This window comes from Callionymus lyra, chromosome 15 (assembly GCF_982586985.1).
Source record: "Callionymus lyra chromosome 15, fCalLyr1.hap1.1, whole genome shotgun sequence".
Classification (NCBI taxonomy): Eukaryota; Metazoa; Chordata; class Actinopteri; order Syngnathiformes; family Callionymidae; genus Callionymus; species Callionymus lyra.
This window is the reverse complement of record NC_141832.1, coordinates 20,530,864-20,537,779: the sequence shown is the minus strand read 5'-3', so window position 1 is coordinate 20,537,779 and position 6,916 is coordinate 20,530,864.

Below are 6,916 nucleotides of genomic sequence, written 5' to 3'. Positions count from 1 at the left end.
CATGAGAAACCAAACGTGTATCCATGAACTACATTCTGTCCACTTATATAAGAAAGCTATCAGTATCACTTTTGATTTTTTATTTATCGTCAAGACACTTCAAAGTGATTTATTACTTTTACTGTTACTTTTAACACCTCCTTATATTAGTCTAAAATACTATTTTGGAGTCGTAGTACTTTCAACAAAACACAGGCTTATTATCATGAGCTGGTCCATCACCATGCAAACTACATGTCAACCACACGCAAACAAAGCCAGATGAACACAACCATGACCTGCTCAACAGACGACACACGTCAAAAGTTGGGCCACCTTTCTACTGGCTTCCATCCTTTCCTTTCTTTTTGCTGTCGATCCGGTGGATTTTAGCTACTTTAGCTTGACAACCATCAACAACAAAACACACATTTCCACTTACTACTAATGCTGCTGCGCCACTGTTCTGATTCTGTACCGCTGGGCTGGATCTCTGGGCCGAACCTGTGTAGCTAATATGTGTATTTATATGTATATATTTATTTAATCCATATACATAAAAAACATACCTTACCCTGCCCCACTCTTCCCCTTTACGTTGTTATTAAAGTCTAATTTCAATATATAGTATATATTTTATTTTCACTAATTTAACAAAGATAGTTTTGAGCCAACCCTTGGTTTCCCTTTGAGCCACATTATAGAAAAAAAAATCCCGCTTTGACATTTGTGTGTCAATCGAATGAGTGTTTTTATCCTCAAGTTACGTCGTAAAAATCCAGACCGGTCACAGATCCATACCTCTCACTGGTTCTCCCTTGATCACGTGGGGTCCATAAAGTTAGTTTTATGGTTTTGGGGAGTTGACAATGTACAATATATTTCACATTCTAGAGAGCAAGTGACGGTTTAACTGCTTCGCGGGGATCCTAAAGGGGTCAGTAAAGCAAAGACAGAGGGAGAGTGGGAGGCAGTGTGCGTGGATGTCAGCGAGGAAAGGGCTACTTTTATCGGACACTTTTCGCTGACAAACAGAGGAGACTCAGTTTGGACCTGGCCGAGGTTGGTGGGGACAGAACCAGAGCACAGTGAGTAGATAAGTGGGCTGTGGAAGTGGGAGAGATAATCACCGTGTCACTCATTCTTGTACCAAGCTGCTGTTTTTTTGACTCGCCTACAAGGTCCCGCCGAGCTGTTGCGCGCATCAAATGATTATGATGGCGACTTTTAAAAATGTATGTACTAGACCTGGTCTTGACCGTGGATTTGTCATTTGTTAAAGTCGCCGCTGAGAGGGACAAAGCGTTACCTCTCCCCGGCCAGTTGAGCGTGTGCGTAATGACGCACTGGCGCACTCCTTGAACCATGGCAACACCCGATGCTTTCTATTCGTACAGAACCGATTGTCATTCTGCGTCTGTTCAAAGCCAGATTACAAGGAAGGAAATTTCAAAAGGAATCGAGAGAATTAAAAATTATTTTTGATAGAAAAAAGTTTCAAGGTGCGCAGTAAAGATCAGCGCACGCTACAGTAGTTTTATTTTCATTATAATTAATAATATGTAGACACACACTTACACACACACACACACGCGCGCGTACACAGTCTGGTAAGATAATTATTTTACCATAGTTAATGACAGGCTTCACACAAGAATGCAACTTTGCAGTTTTGATAATTAATTATTAATGACTTTTTAAAGCTGTAACTAGACCACAGGGCGTCCATTATAAGTAACCAATAGCTGACCAAAGCTCCCCACCCGGCGACTATCTAATGCTTTCCTCGACAGATATGTAAAACTAACAGAATTACTCGAGGTGTTTACATCTTAACACAGTTAAAATATATATATGTAAAAAGTTGAGGATCGATTATCAATAGCCGGATGTGTACATGGGGGTCACTGACATAATGGCCAGCTGTCGCGGAAGAAACTGACTCCACAGCCGAGCAGTGAATGTTTCATCACACTTCGTTCTCAGTATCATCTTTCTGGACATAATCCCGCTCTTACAATATTTACAGTAGCCGCTACTTGACCAAAGTGTGCTAGTGTCGAGCAGAGAGGAGGCTTTCACGTGTTGCTCTTCTGCCCTCCTTATTATTTTCAAGTTCTATCCGAGGCCTGGATTTTTTTATTTTTATATTATCAATATGAGAGTAACGTGTTTGTGATATTGTTATTATCAAATTCAATTGGGTTTCAAGTGTTTTATTTTAAGTAGTTTTAGTTTAAGTAAATTAAACTAAAAGAAAACGATAAATAAACGATAATTACGAATCAAATATGGCTCGAATATATAAAGATAAACTAGGTTTAAAAACACTTTAAAACATAGTTTAACATGTAGTTGTGTGTGTATCCTCAGCGTTAGACAAAGACTGGTGAATCACAATTTTCTTTATTGGTTTAAGAATATATATAATTGTATTTATTATATTGTTAGTATCGAGTCTATTTAATTTTTTTATTTTACGACTGCGTTCTTTTAATGTTCGAACGCCAGTCATAAAGTAGGATGAATATGAACGTGTGTGTGTGTGTGTGTGTGTGTGTGTGTGTGTGTGTGTGTGTGTGTGTGTGTGTGTGTGTGTGTGTGTGTGTGTGTGTGTGTGTGTGTGTGTGTGTGTGTGTGTGCATGTGGGGGTCCTTGAGGAAGTTTCAGTTCTGTAAACAGGAAGACGAAGGAAAAAAAAAACTCCCCATTTTTCATCACCATCTCACGTGTATAATGATGGTACAGGAAGGCTCCCAGTAGCAGGCCCACTGGTGTTGACACGCTTTCTTCTGAGGGTTACTCACAACAGCAGACGTCTTTTTCGTCTCTTTGTTTCAGTGTGTGTGGGACACAGAGTTTGTCGAGGCTTAATGACGGTTTGAACTTGTCAGAGGACTGTGGTGTGTCCTTGTGTGAGCCCATTCTTCTGCTGAGAACTTCTTTGTCGAGATCCATTTTTTTTCCACTTGTGTTTGTCTGAAGGGTGCAGAGATCTGAGGTGAGTGACCCAGAAAACCTGCCATAAACACACACACACACACACTAGCACACACTGTTTCCCCACATAAGTGCTCCTGTGATTGCTCGGGTTCGACATTTCCGTGGCCTGTGCGCCTCCTGAATACTGATGGGGTGAACTGCGCGGCCACCGCTCATGAATAATGCACCACCAGGAGTCATCCGGAGGTCAGCAGACAGACGGGAGCAAGCGGCGTAGCACGCGTGCGCGAACATACTTGTTTGTTGACCCCCTACGAAATAACAACTGCTTCTATTTACTCACCGGTGTCCCCCATTTCCGCGTGGAAGGAAAGTTTTCCTCACTTGAATGAGAAACTTCGACAGCTGACGCTCAGTCACGACGAGTCGTCGATTCTGTTCGGAAATAACCCGAGAAATAACGAATATAAGGGAATTTCCGTTACCACCGAATTATATGATCACATGAAATGATGTGATCAAAGGAAGTCATATGAAAAATACACTGAAGAAAGATCAGCCTTTAATTTGTGTTCAAGTAGGTTTTTTATTTTTCGAAAAGAGCCACCAAAGAATTCTAAAAATGACCATTATGACGAATTCATCATGTTGTGTAATTGTAATATAGTTACAATTACTATATAGTTTTTCAAGTAATCCTGTCATCATGGATGCGTTTTACAGCGGTTTCCTGATTATCAACCATTTTTTTTACGTATATTATGAAATTAATAATTGTGTACATTACGGAATAAGGAAAGATATAAATGTAATCATTTCCTTGGTGCTTGGTTCTGTTTTCTATTGCTTATTTTGTGTGTTTTCTTTAATTATTTAATTATGTACTGCTACCACACACAAAAAACTGGTGTGTCTACAACACTTGCAATAAACGTTTTTTTCTGATATCTGTATTTCTATATATAGATAAATATATATGGCTCGTTGCTATAATACCATATAATAAAAACTAAAACAAATCATTTCAAACCGCTGTGAAGACGGATTTACGACAGAATTACTCACTTCAAAAGATATTTCAAAACACAGTTGTAGTATTATATATACTCTACATGGTATATTTATATATAGTAAATAATGAGTGGTATCTTCACCTGCTCATAATTATATAATATAGCTCCGTATTGCTCTGTATTGATCCAGTGGTAAGATGATGTTCAGCAGCTTTACGACCAGAGTGATGTCAATTAAAGTTAGTCACTTGAGATGGTGCTATATTAAATTACTGGGCCTTAATAGAGGTAACGACGGTAGGACTCATAAACCTCCTGCGGGAGGCGGTGGTGGAATGTTTGGATTGTACGTGATTTGAAATCTGTGTAATTTAGCGCAAAATATTTAAAACTGATTTGGGGTTTGTTAAGATTGAAAAAGTAAAAATGTCATGCAGCTCCTTCCTCTCGCCACCAGAGCCCGCTTTAGACCAGGAGGATGGTGATGGTGAGCGAGTTCCCTCACCCGCCGCGCTCCCCCTTTCTGTCAGCGCTCCGTGGAAATCCGTTGAATTCGCTCATTTATTCCTATTTAAAACACGTTTTCCAGCAATACTTGAACAGAAAAAAAACGTCCAGATAACGAGATGATCGCATAATCTCAATCATAGACACATTTCGGGGTTATTAGAGGAGGTCGTATTGGAGTCTGATAGTGAGGCCGAGGACAGGGTTCATGGAGTTGAAGGGTTAAAAGTTCACAGGCTCCGCGTCAGTTCCTCTTGACCAATGGTTGGATATCAGCGGTAGGAGTAAATGGGTGAGGAGGAGTACAGATGAGAGGCGAGATAGCATGGAGTGAACCTCTGAGAAGGAAAATAGAACGAGGGGGTCACTCGTCGTCAGGTGGGCGAGGCGTGGGCAGTTTAATTGGTATTGAAAGACCTCCACCGATTGATGTTCTTTAATTCAACTCAGAATGTGGTTTAAAGCTAAATATTCAGTTTCACAATTACAGCCCTCGCTGGTGTCGGGTAACACGCGTCTTTAGAAGCGGTGTCAGGTCTCAAAAGACAGGTCCCAGGCTAGTTTCTGTAAATATCCTCCAGTCATCAATAACGTGAGAGCAGCAGCTCTCTTCCTCCGCTCTTATCAGCCGCCTGTCAAGAGTCCAGCCTTATCTGCTCCAAAAATATGACTCTGCTTATCTGATGGTGTGTACTGCCAGATTAATGCATGTGTTTCTATTTGTAGGGAGAAATAACACGCTTCCTCCCATTTCTACTCCACTCCGTTCAAATAAGTTTCCAGTGGTGCCTCGTTTATCGCGGGGGCTACTTTCTGAAACGTCCGCATTGAAGGAAATCCTTGATGAAATGGACTTCGCTTGTTTCATTTCAAAACATTTATTAGCAGCATTTATTTAAACTTGCAAACTCAACACACCTGAGCTGTCATTTCTCTCAATAACATTGACCTCAACAGCTCCCATGAGGCTTTGCCGCCCAGCTATCAAATCACTTTCGACACAGCATCGAAGAATTGAAAATACAGTACTGTGGAGAAAGGCATCATGGGAGTTTACTCCTTTTTTTGGCACCATAAGTAAGGTGGGAGCGGTAATTGAGTAATTAGTCTCCCATTATGTTCTGTGGTTGTGTTGAAGTGAATCGACTGTTTGCATAAATCACATGTTAGTAAAGATTGAAGAGTGACAAGCAGCTTTAAACATGCAGTACTGTGTGCAAGAAAAAATCAAATCTGTAATTTGCTGAGGGACCTCTGTATTTAGAACTCCTTGATAATATCCTTTCCAAAAATAAACCAAACAAGAACAAGGTTTAGTTGGCTGGTACCAATAAAGCAGCAGAACCAAGAAAAAATGATTTGTTTCATATTTAGACGATTTAGGCTAAAAACAGCTATGTTATTTAGGAAAATGCTTACGATACTGTCGTATAATTTAGCTTTTAATAACGTTAAAATAATGTTAACTGTAAGACAGTAGCTGAAGATGGTAATAATCGAAATACACAACATTGTAGAAGATTTTGTGTATAACTTATGTGTGTGTATGACACATTTTTATTTAGTTTATCATGTGTAATACACCGTCGAGGCCCAGCAGAAATTTCCCCCCATGCTGAAGCTACTATACTATACTATACTATACTATACTATACTATACTATACTATACTATACTATACTATACTATACTATACTATACTTTGCTTGGCTACGTTATGCCGTTTTGGGCTGTGCCATGCTATGCTATGCTATGCTATGCTATGCTATGCTATGCTATGCTATGCTATGCTATGCTTGGTTACGCTTGGCTAGGCTTGGCTATGTTATGCTATGCTATATTATACTATACTCTAGTAAACTTTACTAGACAGGGGCACATTAGAAATAACAACAAAAACATATTCAATAAATAGATAAATGCATTTATTGTGCACCACCTATCATATTGACATCTTCACTTGCTATCACTTAGTGGTTTTATTTTTTAAGATGGCTCACAGGGCCCCCTAACCCCACCTGCCACTGGCTACCAAGTTATGAGATACTAAAGTACTTCTACTTCTTTTAAACTTTAATTTGAGAGTTTTTTTCTCTGGAACTTTCAAAGTAAAGCCTCTATTGGTAAATACATGTAATGTAAGCCTCTTTATACACCACATGGGATGTTTTGGTCAAGATCATGCAATTTAATATGATGTTGGTGACTTTAAATAAGCGTAAACAAACTTGTTGTACCAAATATGTCTGTGTGCTTCCTAGGGTTGAACGAGGGGATGTGTCATGACATGTCGACAAAAAAAAAGTGGAAATGCAGGGACATCTGGCCGCTTCTAAGTTGATGAACCAAAACCTATGGGTGGATTCACCGGACACCCGCAAAAACTCTTCACCCTAACTGCACTCTTTTTTTGGGACCCGTCCTGTTATTCAGACGCATGTGTGGAGTGATGGTGCTTCATTTCTGCGGCACAAC